The following is a 23,062-nucleotide window of genomic DNA, read 5'->3' on the forward strand; positions in this document are numbered from 1 at the left end:
TTTTTCACTCAAAAAATTAAGGGTGGATGCCTTTTTAGATTTTCCATCACCCACAATGACACAAAATAAAATATTATTGATATTAAATGTATCACAAACTCACATAAAGAAGCCAAAATCTTCTTTAAAAAAATAAAGAAGCCAAAAGTGGGTTTTTTTTTATATATAAAAATAAAGTAAAAAATAACCTTTTTTTTTTTCAATAGGTTTGGCTCCCCTCACATTAAAAATCCTCTCATTTCTTCTCATTTTTAGTTAGATAAAAGACATGTGGCATATAAAGAATCTAACAATAAGAATCATGCCACATCACAAAATAATTTATTTCCCTTTACCCACAGCCTTTTGTAATCTCTTACAAACCCACCAACCCATATCATACACCACCACCACCACCACCAGAGACATATGACAAGGAGTCATTGGAAGTGAAACTAAGGCCAGAAAACTAATTAGAGTTTAAGAAGCGTCATCGTCATTGTTAAAATTGTAGCCATCTCTAATTTAGTAGGTATGTTCTTTTTTTACCCTTATTATATTATCACCCCTCAAAACACTCATCTCTCTCTTTTATTACCGTGTCTCCAATGTCTCTCTCATCTCATTTCCATGTTATACTGCTTCATTTGTTTCAGTGGAAAACGTTCTTTAAAGATAGTTTTCTGAGTTTTTCAATATTTGGTAGCATTAAAAAATGTGGGTCAAAGGAAAACAAAAAATTGGTCAACAGAAAACAACCTCATTCTCATGTTGGGCTTCACTAGTAAGCGCCCCCCCCCCCCCCCTTTCTCTTTCTCTCTCTCCCTTCATCTCTATCTCTCTTCCCTTTATAAGCCTTAAGCCCTAAATCCTCTTTGACAATTATCGGAATCTGGTTACTCGAAAATCACAATAAGTTTACTTGCAGTTATTTTGATTCCTTTTGCAAATTTGCTATCATTTTTCTACAAAATTAGTGAATCTAAGGTTTCGAATTTTGTGTGATTTTTTTTTTTTTTAATTTTCATTTTGTTTGATTGAAAAGTGAGGGCGTCATTGAATTAGTGGAGTTTGGGTTCTTTATTAGTGTGTTGGATATTTGGGTTCTTTATCTATATTTGAAGGAGTTAGAAGTTGTGAAGTGGCTGGATGAAATTATCTGTACGTGTTGCAGATTTGGGAATTACTCGTAACCATTTTGAGTATTATTACAGAAATGGTATACATGATTTTGAATTGCACAAAAAAAAAAAAAAATGATACTACTTCTATGAGTGTACCAAATACCGACAAATGTTTTCCTATATGTTATACACAAAAATAAGATAGTTTCTCAAATAATACTTTTTTTTTAAATGACTCACTTTTTAGAAAACTTTTTTATCGAAATAATCAGAGCAAAACTACGTAAGTATTAGAACCACCCCGTTAGGAATAACTAGATACGTTCACCTCAATCTACACTACGCTACTACCTAGGGCAAAATGGCCCATTACCATTAATTATTGAAATATTTTGCCCAGAAACACTGTTTCGGAACAATATAGCTATCTACCACTTTTTGTGGTACTCGAGCTTGGTGAGCTCGAGTACCCCATTTTTCTACTCCACCATGGCCTGCTGACATGGAAAGTTCAATTAAAAAAATTAAAAAAAAAAAATTGGCCATTTAGTACTCGAGTTTGGTGGGCTCGAGTACTATTCATGATACCTGAGTCCATCAAGCTCGGGTACCATTCTGTACTGGCAGCTTATGGACTGAACTCCTAAAAAATGGGCCGGCCAATACAGAATGGTACCTGAGCTTGATGGACTCGGGTACCACGCACTCTCTCAATTTTATAATAATATCAAAACTTCCTCTCTCAATACAAACTGAAACCCAGCTTATGAACTTCATTCCCACAGCTACTCTCTCATCACTCACTCTCTCAATCTCCCTCTCACTCTCTCAATCTCCCTCTCAACTCTCTTTGACTTGCTCAATCTCGCTATCAAACTCTCCCACACGCTCTCAATCTCCCTTTCAGTCTCACTCTCGCTCTCATTCTCCGTCTTCCTCTTGCTCTCAGTCTCCCTCTCGCTCGGTTGCTTGGTCTCCCTCTCGCTCTGTTGCTCACGCTCTCGGTCTCCCTCTCACAAGGTATGTCTCGCTCAGCTTGCATCTTCAATTTGAGCATTGGGTATTTGTGGGTATTTGTGTTTGTAAATTTTGTATTTTTATGCCAAATTTGATTCTGGGTTTTGATCCAGAAATTAATTAAGGAATTCATTCAATTTAGTTAGTTAATTTTTATTTTTGGGTGATTACTAGAATGTTGGTCTGGTTGTGCTTGTCTTTTGGGTTTTTTTATTTTCTAATTATTAGGTAAAATGAGTTTAGGGGAGATGAGAATTGCAGTGCAGTAAGTGATATAAACATTTTCTAATTAAACTTTACAACCATGAAAAATCATAGTTAACAGTTCATGGTTAGTTGATATAAACATTTAACTACAATGAATGCATTTAAGTTCTATCAAATGCTATTTGAATGGTTATGGACACACACTGTTCTTACATACATATACCTATATGAGCAAATAAATGCTAACATTTTACTTATACCTTCAACCTTGCATGTAGAAGATGGCAAGATGCTTTAGTAAATTCCGCACAATCTTAGTGCTTAACAGGTCTTATGCTGTCATCAGACAATTTTCAAGGCCGTAAAACTCATTTTAAGACTGTCTAAAATTTCTTCTTCTCTTTCAATTTTTTATTTATAAGTAGTAAGATTTTAATGTGAAAGGGGAGATACTCTATGCACACTGGATGTGTGTAGAAGATACTCATAAAAAATGAAAACACTAATCATTGCCTATGAATAGAGAGTGAATCAATGAAATCTAAGAATAGAAATTTACTCATTATTGCCTATGATCGGGACCACTCGAACAATGATCTTAAGAAGCTAGATTTTATCTCTAGAATTGTTGACTCCTTTTCATTAAACATTCACTTCCTTCTCCCTCCATATGGTCCACATTAAACAAAGGTGGTGCCATTATAAGTAAGAGGCTTCTATGTTTGCTAAACCAGCTATAAAAACCAAATAAATCATCTATCGCTCTCTTCGGCATCACCAGTCACCACTGTTCTCTGTACATAGGGGAAAAAAAATGAGAGCCCTTAACTTAGGAGCAACTTTGCAATGAAGAAGCAAATGGTCTACTTTTTCACTATTACATTTGCAAATACAATATTGATTTACAAAGTGATACTCTTTTAGTTAGAATTTTCCCCAAGGCTGCTGTTAATGAATATTTAGATGGTTGTTCTATTACTAGAATGTTGGTCTGGTTGTGCTTGTCTTTTGGGTTTTTTATTTTCTAATTATTAGGTAAAATTAGTTTAGGGGAGATGAGAATGTTAAGATAGATGAATAAGAATCCCTGGAAAGTGTAGAATTCAAAATGAGACCTCTCACTCTGCTCTCTTACTGTGGTCACTCCTTGCTTCAAATGAAACTTTTATTTTGAAGATCTTGGTTTCAATGGTCAAAGGATATTGGGGATTTAACCTAAGGAGGCAAACCCAACCCATCAATGATGCAGGGAACTAAGATTTTATGTTTTACCAAGATTTTGCAATTAATTTTGTTTTTGAATTTGGTTATTAATGTTAACGGTTTTTATGGTTTGATTAAATGTCTTCCATATTAGTATAATCCCTAAAATCTAATTGGGTTTGATAGTTTTTAGACCCCTTAAACAATTGATTTAACCTAGGTAATTAGCCAAGTTGTTACTTAGTCCAATTAAACAAGTCTAGGTTATAACAATAACAAGATCAAATCATGCAAAGCAGCGGAAAATAAATAACACAAGATATGATCACCCAGGAAACCAAACCGGTAAAAACCTGGGAAGGATTTGACTTAGCTATCCTCAAGATAAACTTGAATCCACTATCTTGAAAGAATTGAAGTTCATACAATAAGACTTACAAGCCCCCACGCTCGACCTCTTATTGCTACCAACTAGTAGAACTTACTGACACGACCACGTGCAAGCTCCGAATCCACAGACTTCTTCTTTCTTGGATTCACCACCAGATACAAGCACACCCGCTTGTGTTTTCTTTAAGCTTCACTGGCAGCAACTGAATTGATCATCAAGGTATAGATAAATGAAAGTTCAAAAACGTGTACAAAAACACTTTTGAACGTTTAGACCCCCAAAAACCAACTTAACCAACACAAGCAATATGTCAAACAACTAGTGTGCGGAAACTTAACATATGCTATAATATGAAATTGGTTAAACAACTATCTAAGCCATAACAAAATAAAACCACAGCAGATAATGTAAAGGCAGAGATAGAGAGGAAGGAAGATGCAAACACAAAGATAACACCCGATGTGTTATCGAAGAGGAAACCGAAGACCTCGGCGAAAAACCTCTCCGCCGCCCTCCAAGCGGTAATCAATCCACTAGAAAATACAGTTGGGATACAAGGACAGCAATAGACCCTCCAAGCCTAATCTACCCAGTGCACCTAAGCCCTCCAAGCTTCTTGCTCCAACGAGGTTGCGCCGAACCTTTTTCTTTTCTAGCTTCCCGGATTCCGCTACTAGACCATAGCATCAACCAATGAAGATTGGCTCCTTCCTAACTGCTTCCCAGAACTCCAAACGACTGTCTCATAGAGATGATAATGGTGAGAACCAGGTTTGGTATAATGCCTCTCAAGGTTTTGACAATTGAGAGGAAGAGAGTAAGGGAATTTGAAGAGACTCTAAGGTAGGGATTGTGTGTGAAACAATCTTGTTTTTCTTTAGGGTTTCTCTCTCAAAATTCTCTCTGGAAGCTCTCTTTCAATCGTGGGTTAAAGGGGTATTTATACTGGAGTGGAGAGGAATGTGAAACGTCAGGTTTTTCCAAAACAGGGGTGGCTCGCGGCTTGACCTCGCGGCTTGACCAAGTCGCGAGATCCAGTCGCGAGTTAACCGTATGGCCAGTTGTCCTGTTTTGTCCTGTAGTGCTCCAGCTAGCATGACTGTTCATCTTCCAGCATGCTTGGCACGTGTGCAGCTTCTGGCAGCTTGCAGCCGTGAGTCCACCCGCGAGTCCCAGCCGCGACACTCTGTTTTCTTGCACACTCTTGAGCAAACTTCACTCTATCTCACTCACTACCCTTACAACAAACCCACCTAGATACAGGGTTACTAAATGCTGAATTATAAGCAAATTTGGTACGGAATAAAGCCAATTAGATGGTTGAATAAATTCAACCTTACAATCTCCCCCTTTGGCTATTCCGTGACAAAACCCTAAAACAGACTCTAGACTTAACATGTGAGTTGGGAACAGTTGAACAAAACTCACTCACACCTAACTCTAGAAGCTGTGAAGCACTTGAATCATATGAACATAATACTCCTGAAACACAACAATACACCATGATCATTGTAAGCAGAAAATTATAAATGCATATGAAACAGGCAATATGAGATCAAGCAAAGATGGAGTTAATAAACAAACCATGGCTTGATCAACCAAGTGAACACCACAAGGTAGTGATCACAGTGCTCATTCACACTTGGAATGAACACAAGGACATACAAGTTAACAAGCACAAGGCAAGACACTTGTATGCTCAACACTCAACCAATGCATAGCACACAAGGCATATGCATCTAGGAACAATCCTACAAGGGCACAAGAGTGACAGTACATAAACCAAAATGCAGAACATTTAGATTAAAGTACTGATTTCAACATAGCATAAAGGCTGCACTTAAGCAAGGTACATACCATAAAGCCTACAAACTATGCATAAAACAATAACCCTAAAAGCTTACAAAAGCACATGGGTACAAACCAAAAACATCCTGAATAACATCATCAACATATATTAAAGTTTAAACCAAGAGTATAAGTTTAGAGTTAGAAACATCTATACACCAAAACACAGTGTATCAAAACCATAACCATAAATTTAGAAGATAAGACTAAAAACAAAAGAATGACAAAAGTATGTGTGTATGTGTGTACTCCCCCTATCACTATGCACACTTCCCTTTGAACTTTTCTCCCCCTTACTGAATGTTCTCCCCCTTTTTGTCACGAATAGCTAAAGACTCTCATCCAACTTTCGTTGAATCTCATCAAGCTGATTCTCCATAGTCTCGAGGCGCATTTGGACATGGTTGTTTATGGAGTAAAGAAGTGCCACAAGCTCATCAACGCGTTTCTGAATATGCTCAAGTACACTGCCAACTCTGTCAGTATGAGGAGCAGTTTGTGCTTGCGGAATACCAGCCGGTGAAGCTTCAGGAACAGCACGTGATGCAGATGTGGTATGTGCAGGTGTCTCTGAGTCAGGGGCAGATGGAGTAACCGGAGAGATGTGAGCACTTCTTGGTGATTTAGAGGAGTGACTTCTGCTCGCTTGAAGAGTGAATAAGGAAATGGGACGTTGACGAGTCAACAGTTTACCATCTGCAGGAGGAGTAATGCCTGCACTAAGAATGAGTTTCATGACGAGACTGCAAAATGGAATGATTCCTCGAGCTGTAGATCGACACGCGGTCTTCCTCAAGTTGTAGTAGATGTGAGCACATATATCAATGGGGGCTCCTGTAATGAGATCACACAGAAATATAGCTCTCCCAAGATTGATGAATGTAGTGTTGGACAGTGGGTAGAGATTGGTGAACATGATCAACTTCAGTGTGGTCAGCTCAGGTGCAAACTTTGCGGTGCTGATGGAAGTTCCTGCACTGGATACCTCATGATCGTGTCCTAGGATTTGTAAAATTTCTCCAACCTCTGGATTTCGTTCATCATAGGGAGTTAAATTCACATTCTGAGGTCTGGTGATGCTGAGAAGATCTGCGGTGGAGTCTGGGGTAACACAAAACTCTGTTCCTCTGACCCAGAAAATGAGGTGAGGTCCAAGATCAGTTGCATTGGAGAAGCATTCTTTGACCAGCTCATCCATTGGATCATTAAAGTTTCTGAACAAGTTTGCCCAGTCTCGTTTCTCAAAGATTCGAGGGATGAAAGTAGTCCCTAAGGTGTTGAACTCTACTACCCGTTCCACTATAGTTGTTGACTTGTCAAACACATTTGAGTAGGCGTGTGAGTTAAGGGGAACTCTGAATCTATCCTCATTGGGATCTTGAGATGCCTGAGATGATAGACGAGTCCTTTTAGCAACTGGTGTTGCTGGTTCGTCAGCAACAGTATCTTTACCCCTGGAAGATCGACGAGACATCTGCAAGAGAACAGGCCAACAGCAAAGAACCAAACAACAATACCCCACAAGATGAATGTCAACAAGGTTCAGTGTGAATAATATTTCAATATATAACCACAAACTGAAGATAGTACAGACCCAACCAAAACAACTCACAATACACAGAAGCACAAACTAACATGTGTAGCAACATTGGTGATATTGCAACAAAACATAGAAAGAAAGTACAACTGACAACACTGTCATTTAGACAGGTTAACATGACCATGATATGCAATCAGATACATCATTTGAACATTTAAAGCAGATAACAAAAAACACTCCATCAGAGACATGAACAAGGGGAAAATATTTCAACATGAAGAAACCAAACATCCACACTGGAGCACGTGGTTGAGAAACATACATTATGTTATCATATCAACTCAGTAACCAAAACCAAACACCAACATCAATATTCAGGCAAGTGTAATGAGTAAGTCAAATAGACACCAAACTCATTTCAGAAAAGATTCTCAGATTCAATAATAGGCAAAAATTCAGAACAATGAAATACACATTGTGACTGCTCAGCATGAAAACAGGAGAGAACAATATCAAACAAGACACTCCATACCCATTACACATAGAGATAAGTATAACGAATACAATACCAGTCCAAACAGTAACAGAAATATGCAGGAAAAAGAAACTGAGATTGAGAAAGCAAAACCCATACCTTTTCTTGATGATTTGGATAAGAAACGAAGCACCAAAGGGGTTTGAAAAATGGATTCACGAAGTGTTTGGAAGGGAAAAAAAGTTTAAAGAGAAGATGAACAGTTACAAAAGTTCGAGGGAAAAACTGAAAGAGGTTTAAAAACTGCTCCTGTTTCTGCAAAACACGCGATTTTCGTGACTTGATTAAGTCGCCACACAGTCGCCAGCTTAAGCCGCCAAAGCACTCAAGAACAAAATTTTGAAAAATTTTTCTAAGTGTTTTTCGCGACTGGAAGGTCTACCCGTGAGTGAGTCGCGAGCTGAGCCGCGAAAATCTCTGAGTGAACCTCGCGACTGGGCCTTCCACTCGCGAACAAGTCGCCAAAAATGACCAGCGAAGATGCGACTGAGGCTCGCGACTTGACATACCCGCGACTGAGCCGCCAAAACAGGGCAAAACTGTATTTTTGAAATTTTCAGATTTTTCAAACAAAATACTTTCCAAAAACACCTAAAACACTCAAAAATCTTTTTGTGCTTGAATTATCAAAGATTGAGCATGTGAAAACACATTTTATCAAGTACAATCACACAAATGAATACGGCATTTATTGAACATAAACTTGTGTGTTGTGTGTGGATATCACCAATGAGATAGTCCTTTGTCTATTGTGAAGCTTCAATGATCAATTCAACCAAGGCATACACAATTAGCACTAGATCATGTGACCAATCTCAATTATAGAAATATGAATATATGACCTCCCACACAACATGATAACATAACCTGGAGCTTTTCATTTGACTCCACTTTCAATCATAACAACTGATCTTTTTGATCTTTTGAGGCAAGCATCTCTCATTGTGAGAGGGATATATAACATTTCTCTTTGAAGAACAGGCCTTTGGCCTTTTTGAATGAACATTCACTTTTAATATAAGGTCGCTTACCCTTTTTCCTAGTCAAATACTAGAATGTGCGACAGGCTTTTGCAGCTCAATATCTCTTTTCATTTGGAGATTTACATTTGGTGAGCTCTTTTTAGCAAAACAAAAATAAAAAGTGGGAAGATATATAGACACAAGTCTATGCATGTCTCAAGATCAACATAACCATTCACTAATCATTCATGACAAGTTTGAAGATCTATTTACAACAATCACATAGATTTCAAGATTTTTTTTTTTTCACAGTGATATGAGTGCATGAAAACAAGCAATGCTCGAAAATGCACAAAGCCATTAGCACAAAGGTACAAGGCAAAACAAGTTTTGAGACAAAACTCAACAAAGTCAATCAAGCTTTTTGATTTTCTAATTTTTATGTGATTTTTGGATTTTTGACACAAGAAACAAAAAGAATGATAAAACAAAATTAAGAAATATTCACAAGAGGATAATCAAACAACCAAAATCAAAAACAACAAGCATACCAAACAAACATAGTCACAAAGCATAGGAAGTATTAATGCATGGACATGTTGTAATGCTTATGCATGAGTACCCTTATTCACCCGCACGTCACTTGCGTTTGGGGTGATTTCCTTATAGGATTGGGTACGGGAGTTAGGGCTTTCAAACCTTCGTGAGAAGCTTTCCAAGCAGTTGGTGAATGCACCAATCATCTTCATCACGTTCATCATTCCGGGATCTCCATTTTGACCTCTAGATTGATCACCCGCCCAAATTCTTCTATCATTTCTGGGTCCTCCTGACCTTTGAGGAGTTGCACTGTTCTTTGCTCTCAGCTTTTGGCAATATGGTCGAGTGTGCCCTTGAAGTCCGCAATAATGGCACACATACGTTCCTCTAGGACCTCTTTGTGGTCGTGGACGTGACTTGGCACGAGATTCAGACCTGCCCACAGACTGATTACGATGATTCAGCATCCGTTGGTCCACCACATTCTTCTTCTCCTCCACCTCGAGCTTCACACCAGTAAGGTCAGCTACAACTGGATCTTTGGCCTTTACAAACTTCACTTCTTTAGTGACATTTCCAGATGAACTACTTCCTCCGGTATATCCCAGTCCGGATTTGTCTGAAAAGCTCTTTTGAGAAGATATAACATCATCTAGCTTCTTGGTGGTGACCCTCTCTATTTTAGCATTTGCTTGCACAACCTCATTCTCAAGGAATCTCACTTTAGTGTAAGCTTCGGACAACTCACCATTCAGTGTTTCAATCTCGCATTTGGCTTCCCTATACCGGATTAGGAGACTTTTGTAGTCCTCCTCAGCCTTCTTCATTTTTCTCACAGCAGCCTTGGCCACCCTTGTGTATTCACCCGACTTCTCCAAGAGTGAGTTATAATTCTCTTGAAGATTTGCTGTGCTTTCTTCTTCTTCAGCTTCTGATTCTTCAACAATTCCTAGTGATTCATCATCACTATGTTCTCCAAGGTCTCGTACAAGCAAATTCAACTCATCCGACGACTCAACATGAGCAATAGTCATAAAAGCTGAATAGTTCCCCTCTCCATCACAGCTCTCTTCAGATTCTGAGTCAGACGAGTCTGAGTCACTCAAGGTCGTGGCATACACTTTGCCTTTCGATTTCAAATAATTCGGACATTCCTTCTTAAAGTGTCCATGCCCGTTGCATTCAAAACAAGTGACACCTTGTGTGGATTAGGATTCTTTTCCATCTTTCTTTTTGAAATCCCTCTTCTCCCTTCTAGAATTTTGGAATTTTCTCTTATCATCAAATTTGCTATTATTTTTGAATTTCAAAAACTTTCTGAAATTTTTAACAAGATAGGCTACATCTTTGTCAACCACATCTTCTCCCGATGAGTCTTGATCTTCCACCTTCTCATTAATGGTCTTTAGAGCAAGGGATTTACTCTTCCGTTGATTGGGCAGCGACATCTCATAAGTCTGCAGAGAACCAACCAGCTCCTGTACTTTGATGTCGTCAAGATCCTTGCTCTCTTCAATGGCTGTCACTTTAGCACGAAAACTTTCCGGCAATGATCGAAGGATCTTCCTTACAATCTTTGAGTCCTCCGTTTTCTCCCCCAAGTTAAACTTACTGACAACCACCTCATTTAGTTTCCCATAGAAAGAGTCAAAAGACTCATCCTCGTGCCTTCATAAGTTGTTTCCAGAATTTCCCATGCTTCTTTGGCAATGGTAATATGAGAAATCTTGTGAAATTCATCTGGAGACACACCACAGAAAATAGCGTTGAGTGCTTTACTGTTAGCATTAGATGCAGCAAGTGCTGCCTTATCCCATGTGGATTTGGATGCCTCAGGTTTGGTCCAACCAATCTCAACAGCATCCCAAACGGATTCATCAATAGAACACAGAAAAGCTCTCATACGAACCTTCCAAAAAGCATAATTACTACCATCAAAATATGGAGGTGCATTAAGGGATTGAGACCTATCCATCTCAAAAGGGAGTCAAGGATCACACAATGGTAATGAAACCAACAGCAGTGTACCCGCTCTGATACCAATTGAAAGTTCAAAAACGTGTACAAAAACAATTTTGAACGTTTAGACCCCCAAAAACCAACTTAACCAACACAAGCAATATGTCAAACAACTAGTGTGCGGAAACTTAACATATGCTATAATTTGAAATTGGTTAAACAACTATCTAAGCCATAACAAAATAAAACCACAGCAGATAATGTAAAGGCAGAGATAGAGAGGAAGGAAGATGCAAACACAAAGATAACACCCGATGTGTTATCGAAGAGGAAACCGAAGACCTCGGCGAAAAACCTCTCCGCCGCCCTCCAAGCGGTAATCAATCCACTAGAAAATACAGTTGGGATACAAGGACAGCAATAGACCCTCCAAGCCTAATCTACCCAGTGCACCTAAGCCCTCCAAGCTTCTTGCTCCAACGAGGTTGCGCCGAACCTTTTTCTTTTCTAGCTTCCCGGATTCCGCTACTAGACCATAGCATCAACCAATGAAGATTGGCTCCTTCCTAACTGCTTCCCAGAACTCCAAACGACTGTCTCATAGAGATGATAATGGTGAGAACCAGGTTTGGTATAATGCCTCTCAAGGTTTTGACAATGGAGAGGAAGAGAGTAAGGGAATTTGAAGAGACTCTAAGGTAGGGATTTTGTGTGAAACAATCTTGTTTTTCTTTAGGGTTTCTCTCTCAAAATTCTCTCTGGAAGCTCTCTTTCAATCGTGGGTTAAAGGGGTATTTATACTGGAGTGGAGAGGAATGTGAAACGTCAGGTTTTTCCAAAACAGGGGTGGCTCGCGGCTTGACCTCGCGGCTTGACCAAGTCGCGAGATCCAGTCGCGAGTTAACCGTATGGCCAATTGTCCTGTTTTGTCCTGTAGTGCTCCAGCTAGCATGACTGTTCATCTTCCAGCATGCTTGGCACGTGTGCAGCTTCTGGCGACTTGCAGCCGCGAGTCCACCCGCGAGTCCCAGCCGCGACACTCTGTTTTCTTGCACACTCTTGAGCAAACTTCACTCTATCTCACTCACTACCCTTACAACAAACCCACCTAGATACAGGGTTACTAAATGCTGAATTACAAGCAAATTTGGCACGGAATAAAGCCAATTAGATGGTTGAATAAATTCAACCTTACAATAAATCTTCTCCTTGAAAACCCTAAGTTTGTGTAAAGGAAAGCTCCTCTAGATCTCACAAGAGATTTACACTAAAACGTGGCTAGGGTTTGTCTTTATACTTAGGACAAATAAGAAACCCTAAAAACATTTTAAAACACTTAGGGCTGAGTTAGACGAATCTACAGAAAAACATTCTTCCTGAGCTTTGATCGATCGAGCCTGTGTTTCGATCGATCGAGCTAGCCCGAAAGGCACAATGCTTCTTGCTTTAACTCGATTCCAACTTTTCATAAAATCACAACTTTGAGCTGAACTAAAAACACTTCTAAAACATTGTTTTGATCATGATTTGCCAACAATACAAATTAGAGTTCTAAATACACAAAATCCTAAGACTTTTAGAACCTAACAAACTCCCCCTTGGCAATCCATGGCAAAACACAACTAGAAGCTCAAAGTTTACAAAATAAAAAGCCCTTTACAAAATAATGCTCATAAAAAAAATTCAATCCTAACTACTATCCATCAGTTGCAAGTGTAGACAGCAGCTTAGTTGAATCAACCTGTATATTTCCTGAAACACTAAACAAAATGCATAACCGCATGTGTGGAAACAATACAAGTAAACAAAATACTTCTAAACAAAATACTTCTTGATTTCAAACAACACACAAATAAAGACAAATATCAATAAATAACTCATAAATATAAATCAATAAGCAGTTTGAAACAAGAAACATATAAAGTACCAACAAAACATAAAAACTCCCCCTAACAATAATATCCCATCAAAAACACATGGCAAGAGCTAAAAATGTAAAGTATAAAGTGAAGCACCTAGATACAATCTAAACTCCACAAGCTCCAACCAAAATAAATAAAACTCCCCCTGAAAGCAAAAACCTACAAAGTACTCCCCCTTTTTGTGACGGAATACCAAAGGGCAAACAAGATATCCATCATCAAAAGGAAGGTCGTCTAAACTACGCCAACTCCGCACGCAAAGCACGGATCTCATCGAGCACATCCACCAAAATCTGTCCATGAGCCGCCTGAACGGTCAAGACATGATCCAACGTGTGACGAATGTCTGAATCATCCGAAGCAGTCGATGGAGGAACATCAGCATCAACAGCAGCACCTGATGTCTCAACAGCATCAGTACCTGTAGAAGAGGGAGGAGAGGGAACACCACTAGATGACGCACCTCTAGGATGAGAAGGAGCAGCTCTCAAGTGAGCAACCCTCTGTCGAAGGAAAGTGGCACCTATGGGAGCAATCACATGCACAGGCTCACCCGACGAAAAACCATCTAAACCTAAAAAGAGCAAAATCCTATGAATGAAAATAGGATGAATCAGCGCATGCCTTACGGCAGAACTCCTATAAACCTCGTTCAAAGAATGAAGGAACAAGTGAGGAAAGCTGATAGACACTCCAGAAGCAAAAGCATACAAAAACACACATCGCTCTAAAGGGATAGTGTGGAGGTGAGAAATAGGCCACAAGGAATGACACGCTATCCTAAAGAAGAGACAGGCCATCTCAGTAAGCTCAGCGGACGTGATCCGAGGATCAGAACCCCACTAGATAGATGACCCAGTGATGTAAGATATGACTACATCTAAAGTGGGTGACTCATCATAGGGATAGTCAGGCTCCCAAACAACTGAAACCCCAAGAGCCTCAGCCACTACCCGAGGGGTAATGGTGAACTCTACACCTCGTATCCAACTCCGAACAAGGGTGTTGGAATCATAGACGTGGCAAGAGAGGTTCGAGAAGAACTCTCTAATCAGGGCGGTCGGGGGTGGATGATCTATCTCTAAGAGAGGCAACCAACCTCGAGACTCAAAATTGACCCTAATGGCCGGATCAAGCTCGTCTAAGACCACAGCTCGCTTAGCCCATATCTTACGCTTACAGTTCAGGGTCTCAAAGGCTTCTCTAGACTTATCATTCCTAAACAACTCAACCCTAGTGGGAGACTCAGAGGAAGTGGAAGTAGTCCTATGAGCTCTAGTTTTCCTAGGCATGGTGCTAGGATAAGGACCAACACATAGAGAAAAAAAAAAAAAAAAACAAAACAAAACCAAAGGCAGACTGCAAGTTAGCACAAGAAGATAAAATAGAATAAAAATATATATGATGTATGAACATGTTAAATTACATGATGCATGTTCTAATGTAGTGCAATTAAGTCCAACAAGTTCAAATTCACAAAATTTGGCTTGAACATAGAGGTTTTAGCACAAAAATCCCAAAATTAAAAAAAAAAAACACTTGATTAATTTGAAAATATTGACGAATTGATCATCACGCATGATATCAATCACAAATTAACGACCAAATTCATCAATGTAACAAGCCAATTTCATCAATTTAAGCCAATTAGACAAAAATCCCCAATTCGAAACAATCTCAAACCCTAGAATTTTTAATTTCTCAAAAACCACAAAATTGATCAAATTAAACTATATGAATCATCATTATAGCATCAAAGAACAAAAACCCATTGATCAAATTCACAAAAATAGGTTCGAATCATCAAAAATATCAATGTAATGAAAGTGCCAAAAATACCCATAATTATGCATGAAAAATGCATGAAAACATGAAATAAAATGCAAAAGGAGGGGCAAAAGAGACTTACCAGCCTTCAAGGACAAAAACCTTGTAAAAATCATGGAGGAAAACAACAAAAATTTGATGGTGGAGCCTTTAGCCAACGCGGAGAGAGAGAAAAGTTGAAGAACTATTTGAAAAAGTGACTTTGAAAAGTCCAATCTGTCTTTTTAAAAAAACCTGATTCACGAGTTTCGATTGATCGAAAATCAGCCTCAATCGATCGAAATAGACAGAGACTCTCTCTATCAAATTTAAAAATTTTCGATCGATCGAATAGCAGAATGGATCGATCGAAATAGGCAGAGGCTCACCAAATTTTGAGGGAAAAACACAGATTTTGAAAAACATTAAAATTGACTCAAAACATTGAAATTTAAGAACAAAAATGCATGAGTATGTGATGATATGATTTTCAAAACAAGAATTTTAAGCCCAAATTCCCAAAAACAAAATTTCTTGCATTATCCACAGATTTTCAAGCAACAAATCAATTTTGTACAAAATTCAAAGTATTTGCAAAATTTGGTTGGTCAGACCATAAACATATACAATAACATGTACAAAATTTAGCAAAGAGTAACTCGTGTAGTGTGTGCAAATAGCAAAAGTTTGAGATACATGTGAGGTGATATGTGAATAGCAATCAATCACAAAGTCTACAAAATTCATCACAAAGAATTTAAAGGAGACTATCACCTAAAGAGTTACATCATATAACTCCCACATCTCCTAGATCATAAGCTTGCAATCATGTAAGTTTCTTGTATTTATGCCTCATAATATACATACCAATTTTAAGTTATGTGAGTTTGGCATCAAGCCAAATAGTACACACCAATTTTGATTTTAAGAATTAAGCAATTTTAACCGAGGCTTCACCTTATGTTCTTTTTGTGCAATGTGCTACACTTTCTCGAGCACAAAATCTTATGATATGCACTAAGGTGTTCATGATTGGCTAGTGAATAGTGGTGAGATGGTTATTTATGCCTTTCTCTAAAAGTTCAAGTCAAACATTTAAAAACATGTGACTTCAAGATTAAGACAGAATAATCAAACACCATACACATCTTTCCCACACAATATGCACTGCAAAGCTTCAACTAGTAAAGTGCAGTAAATAAGCTCATCAAAGCTAAACAAGGTACAAAAGACATGTGAGTGAAAATAAATTGACCAATCTTGTTCTCAAAAACCAAGAAGAATAGTACAAAACAAAATTTGCTTCGATTTATTTTTTTTTATTATTATAAAAAAAAAAAAAAAAAAAAAAAAAAAAACACCTAGAATGAAATGCATGAATGTTATGCAATGCAAATCCTAGAAAAACAAGAACAAAACCAAAGAGCAATGGTCACAAAGGGTAGAGCAATGAAGCACAAGAACCATGTCAGAAAGACTCAATTAGATCGAGTCTTTCGCATCCAAAACCTTTTAGATGCACCATGAGCATTGGAGTTCTTATTCACATGAGAATGATTACCAACTCCAGGATTGGAATAAAGGTTTAAATCCTTTACCAAATGACCAATAAGTACCATATGATCAAGTGCTTGAGACACAGGTACTTTTGGTTTATTTGCTCTCTTAGCAGCTTGCAGCTTGTAACAGTTTGGACGAATGTGTCCAGACTTTTCACAAAAATGACAAACACATGCAGGCTTATTATGTGTCTTGTCCTTAGATAGGGTAGGCTTCCTAGATTTAGACTCTTTCAGATCAACCCTAATCTTCCTAGATGATGAAACTTCTATGGGTTTGACAACCTCACTTACAGGGGGTTTGACAGTTTCACTCACTATCTCTCTCACTGAAGGTTCAGAGGAAGAAGATGAAGGAACAAACTTTGTGGAATGGGCAGCAGGCACAGAGATGCTTTCAACATAACCTAATCCAGTTTTGTCAGAAGAAGACTTTTGAACACTCAGCATTTGATCAAGTTTAGAACTAGCAGATCTAGCATCAGATAAATCAAGTTCCAAAGATTTAACTTTATCAAGCAAAAGCATGTTTTCAGTTTTCACATTGTTCAAAAGATCATTAGCATCAAACAGTTTAACAAGCAAATTCTTCTTTTCAAGCTCAAGAGATTCAATTTTCTTCAGGCCAAGTTCAACATTCATAGCATCCTTTGCAGCAACTTTGCAAAGTTTATTATAGGCCTCTTAAAGATCTGCATCTTCAGAGAGTTCCCCATCAGAAGGGTTCTCTTCAACAGATATGCTCTCATCAACTACAGCAGGAGCGGTGAAAGCAATGAAGTTTCCATCCTCATCACAATCTGACTCATTATCAGAAACTTCACCATCACTAAGGGTTACAGCCATAGCCTTACCCTTAGACTTCAAATAAGTAGGACATTCAGATTTCATGTGTCCATACCCTTGACATCCAAAACACTGAGAGCTCAAGGAATTATTGGAGGATTGACCTACTTTTTCTCTAGATTTATCATTGTTGCTAACCTTAGTGGGATCATGCTTCCTAAAGTTTCTAGGTTCAGCAGTGTTTGTGCCTCTTGCCTTTCTATTACTATTCCTGAGAAAGTTTCTAAAGTTCTTGGCAAGGTAAGCAATCTCTGTAGCAGAGAGCTCATCATCAAATCCACCACCTTCAACATCATCAACTGACTTAAGAGCCATTGATTTGGATTTGGTAGTTTTGGGTAGATCCAACTCATAGGATTGAAGAGATCCTACAAGTTCATCAACAGAGATGGAATCCACATCCTTGCTTTTAGTAATGGCAGTCACCTTGGGTCTAAAGTCTTCAGTCAAAGATCTAAGAATCTTCCTAACAATTTTAGGTTGATCATAGATTTCACCCAAGTTAAAAGCAGAATTAACAATGTCATTCAATTTAGCATAGAAGTCATCAAACGATTCATCATCAGACATCCTAATGCTTTCAAATTTAGAAGTTAATTGCTACAATTTATTGATTTTGACAGCCTTTGTGCCTTCATGCACAGTTTGGAGGATATTCCAAGCAGTATGAGCAACCTCAACATTAGAGATTCTCTTAAATTCCTCCATAGAAATAGCGTTAAAGATCGCATTCATAGCCTTGCTATTAAATGCAACTGCTTCTTTTTGAGAAGTTTCCCACTCACTCATAGGAGTAGTGGGCTTCTCCCATCCGTATTCAATGGAGTTCCACACCCTCTCATCAATGGATTTCAAAAATGCTTTCATCCTTACTTTCCAATAAGCATAATTATTCCCATCAAAGTGAGGAGGAATAACTAGAGAGTGTCTGTGTTCCATGACAGCAGGGGTCAAGGATCAGTTCAGTGATCAAAAGATCAACAACAAAAGAGCAACCTACTCTGATACCACTTGATAGTTTTTAGACCCCTTAACAATTGATTTAACCTAGGTAATTAGCCAAGTTGTTACTTAGTCCAATTAAACAAGTCTAGGTTATAACAATAACAAGATCAAATCATGCAAAGTAGCGGAAAATAAATAACACAAGATATGATCACCTAGGAAACCAAACCGGTAAAAATCTGGAGAGGATTTGACCTAGTTATCCTCAAGGTAAACTTGAATCCACTATCTTGAAAGAATCAAAGTTCATACAATAAGACTTACAATCCCTCACGCTTGACTACTTATTACTACCAACCAGTAGAACTTACTGACACGACCACGTGCAAGCTCCGAATCCACGAACTCCTTCTTTCTTGGATTCACCACCAGATACAAGCACACCCGCTTGTGTTTTCTTTAAGCTTCAATGGCAGCAACTGAATTGATCATCAAGGTGTAGATAAATCTTCTCCTTGAAAACCCTAAGTTTGTGTAAAGGAAAGCTCCTCTAGATCTCACAAGAGATTTACACAAATCGCAATATGAGCAACACTAAAACGTGGCTAGGGTTTGTCTTTTATACTTAGGACAAATAAGAAACCCTAAAAATGTTTTAAAACACTTAGGGCTGAGTTGGACGAATCTGCAGAAAAACATTCTGCCCGAGCTTCGATTGATTGGGCCTGTCTTTCGATCGATCGAGCTAGCCCGAAAGGCACAATGCTTCCTACTTTAACTCGATTCCAACTTTTCATAAAATCACAACTTTGAGCTGAACTAAAAACACTTCTAAAAATTGTTTTGATCATGGTTTGCCAATAATACAAATTAGAGTTCTAAATACACAAAATCCTAAGATTTTAGAACCTAACAAGGTTGATGCCCATTTAACCCAACTAATAATTGGGTGGGTTTGGGTTTACTTTGCCACCCTAAGTTACACCTGGTATATCTTAAAGTAATATTACTTTGCCACCCTAAGCTTTCTCTGTGTTGATCTTTTATGCAAATGGGTCTTCTATTTTATGCCCCTTCTGTTTCCTTTTGCTTATATTAAAGAATTTTAGAGGTTATGAGGCAAAACAAATATGAAAAGTGTTGTCTTTATGAATAGATTTGATCGTTTCGTTTCTAGATTTAATAAGGGTCTTTGCATTTGGATTTCTGGTTCCAGCTTCAGACTTATGCTATTCTAGAATCTTTCTAATTCTATGTCTAAGTTATTGTTGGGTTGATAGGGGCTATTTTTACAAAGATACATAAATTTTTAATACTCAATTAGTTGTTGGGGGGTAAGACCAATGGTGCTAATTTATTGAGTGGTATGATCTCTTGGGGCACTTCAATAAAGCAAGGTGTAAACTTGATGATGCTTAGCTTTGGACAATGGTGAGCTTAGTTAAATTGGCCTTATGTTTTCCCTAATACGTTGCTGCATTAGTTTAGAAGTTGGTCTTTGTAGTTAAGTTGATTTTTTGGAGCTTCCTGATTGCTCTCAAGTGCAAGAGCAGCTCATATGCAAAACATCAGTTAGTCAAATTACTGAAATTTTGATCCTGATTGATTGCAATGAACTGGAGAATTTGTCAATAGCTGATATTTAGGATGGATTGATAGCAGGTATAAAAAATATAGGTATTTTGAAATTTTGAAATAACAATTTTAGTTAAAATCTTGAAATTTACAAAAATTGTTAATAACTAGAGGTATTTTGCTTATTACCAATTATTAGGGGTGACAATGCTTGACTTCATAGTTTAGAGGGAATTAAATTTGACCCCATAGTTTAGGGAGGGGTGGGAAAATTGCAATTAGCCCAAAGAACTATTTTAATAAATGTGAAAGATGTAGCCATCAAAGACTTTAAATTGTAGAGGTAAGCCGGCAGACCAAACTACGTAACCCCATTGTGTTCTCTCTTTTTTTCTGCATTATCCTTACAGTATTTTCTATTTCATTTTAATTTCAACAGACCTCATCCATCAAAAGAAACTATAAACCATCTGTTAAGCTAGGCACAGCTTGTGATAAACAATTATACACAAAATAGCTCAATAAATGTATTTATGAATTCATCAATTGTTGTATCAACCAGATTCTTTTTACCAACAACAAATGAAGTAAAATTCAGATTGGGATGACTCAAAAGGTCCTTGATCACTTTATTATACTAAATTCCTTTCTTATTTCAAATTAGATGCTAACCTATCTTCAATTAATAGTTATTAGTATTTAAACACTGATATTTTTTTTAATCATTTACTAATTACACACAAATGGAATAATTATGGACCCTTGTTTTCTAGATTTTCAGCTTTTCTTTTCTAATACTAAAAATATTCTATTTGTTATCTCTAAAAGAAAGCAACATAGTTAGAAAAAAATATATTATAGTTTTTAACAAACTGAAAAATAACTAAAACTTCAAAACTTTGATGACATCAAGCAATGCTTTTGAAGGAAATAAGTTGGACTAGTCCAACTGGAAACATGCAAGTCCTTAAATATTTAAAGCCTTTGAGGATTAGTACAATAATGTTGGCTTTTGTCTCCAATATTTTTTTCAGCATACTGGGTTAATGCAAATGTGAATATGCAAGTTTATTTGAATATTTTAGATTTATTAAAAAGAGAATTCATGCAATTTGTATTGTGAAGAATGTTATTGCACCACACAATCGCGTACTCAAATTTTTTTTTTTTTTGTAATTCATTTTATTCAAGTCAATAAGCCATTAAAACTCTATATTTGAGAAGAAAATTGAACTACCCATGATGCGCTTACATTTTTGACATTTTTTGGGTGTGATTGGTTTGTAAATAAGTTCGTGGGTTTCCTATATTGAAAACTTATCCTCAAAGTTATTTACGCATTTTCTTTATGATAGTACAATGTAATACAAAGACATCTTAATGTTTAATCCCATAATTGTTTCAATCTATAATTTGATTGCCATGTGTAGTAAGGGTGAAGGACTGCATTAGGAAAAATGAGTGTTTGATTCAAGTTAGGGGCAGTAGGAGTAGGGGGGCATGTCAAACCGAATGAAAACTTGTTATTCAGGTTGTGGGAAAGACGTGATGGCCTATGTTTGACATTGGAAAACACCTTAGCTTGAGTTGAATACTGGGAGTATTGTTCTAGTCTACTCCCATTAAACTCTAAGAACCCCTGTTACTATTACCCACAATTTAAACTCTCATCCCTCACTGTCTGAGTCTCCCTCTCACTCTCTCAAGTTTAATTCAATTTTTTTTAATTGAAATCAGTGAAGGCTGCATTAGATATATATTATTGCCATTTTTAGCCAAATATGTTTATAATTAAAAATAAATAAATAAGACTGTCTTGTTGTTGTCACCAAATGCCAGATATGGACCCACATGGAGCAGGACCCTCTATATGGACTTTGTTGACGAGGTAGGATGAGCATCGTTCAAGTTTGCTTTGGGATGCTCATTTGGAAGGTGAGGTACGCACTTGTTCAATATATGTAGTAGAAAGATTTTTGGAATTTAACTTTGAAGCGTAATTATTATGTGGTATTCTAATTATTATTAATACTAAGCTGCTGTATTTGCAGGATGTGCCAGGTGTATTGACTTGTCGTCACCGAGAGAAAGGTCTGCTTGAAGGTGGGTTAGATGGGTAAGATCCACGAATTGTCGCTTATATCACTGATGCGGGGTTAGATGGTCTATTTCGGGTCCCACATATGGACCTTGACCACGCATTGATCACAGCGTTGGTGGAGAGATGGCGGCCGGAGACGCACTCATTCCACTTGCCCCATGGTGAGATGACCATCACGCTACAAGATATGGAGGTTATAATGGGGGTTCCGATAGATGGCTTGCCGGTGGTGGGATGTACATCCCCGACAGTCAATTGGCGCAACCTCTGCGGCAGGTTGCTAGAGCATAGGCCGCCAGAGAGAGAACTTGGTCGTAATAAGAACACTGGAATGATGGAAGGGCCGAGGGTAAAAGCCAAATGGCTTGAGGATTGGTTTAGCAACCCTCTCCCGGTTGACGCCCCTGAGGAGCTTGTGCAGAAGTATTCTCGGTTTTATATAGTGGAGATGTTAGGTGGTACGCTGTTTATGGTCAAGTCTGGAGAACGGATCTCAATTAGGTATCTGCAATTTTTCGATCCAATCAGCAATGGAAAGAAGTATAGTTAGGGTAGTGCAGCACTAAGTTGGCTCTATAGACACCTTTGTAAGGGATCAAAGAAGACGGCCAAGCAAATCGGTGGTGCATTGCTATTGGTGCAGTTGTGGGCGTGGGTGAGGTTTCCACACATATGTCCTGTGATGAGGCATCCACACCAGGCACTACCTCCAGGTCCACTTGCTATCAGGTATGTAGCATCTTAGATAGTAATCATTTTACATTTCCTCATTAACTTTGTTCGCATGGGAATTATGTAAGTAACTAATATGAAGGTTATGTTTGTGTTGTTTGATAGATGGAAAGGGGCTAAGATAACAATTGAACATTCAATGCACGTCCTACGTGCCTATCGTGTGTCGCTTACTTCGCTACGGCCAAATTAGGTATCGTGTCTTACAAGTGCGAACCGCTTTGGCATGTAGTTGTTGTACTTACAATTCACTTTGGAATGAATAAACATT

General features: G+C 38.0%; 1 long non-coding RNA gene across 1 annotated transcript; it reads left to right on the forward strand.

Moving 5' to 3' along the window:
• The first annotated feature begins 1,808 nt into the window (after positions 1–1,808).
• On the forward strand, positions 1,809–22,613 carry LOC126700003 (uncharacterized). The gene is made up of 3 exons (XR_007646968.1): positions 1,809–2,123; positions 21,798–21,898; positions 22,010–22,613. It is a non-coding gene; the product is annotated as an uncharacterized LOC126700003 (long non-coding RNA).
• The last annotated feature ends 449 nt before the right edge of the window (positions 22,614–23,062 follow it).

The sequence above is a fragment of the Quercus robur genome, chromosome 9, assembly GCF_932294415.1.
Source record: "Quercus robur chromosome 9, dhQueRobu3.1, whole genome shotgun sequence".
Classification (NCBI taxonomy): domain Eukaryota; kingdom Viridiplantae; phylum Streptophyta; class Magnoliopsida; order Fagales; family Fagaceae; genus Quercus; species Quercus robur.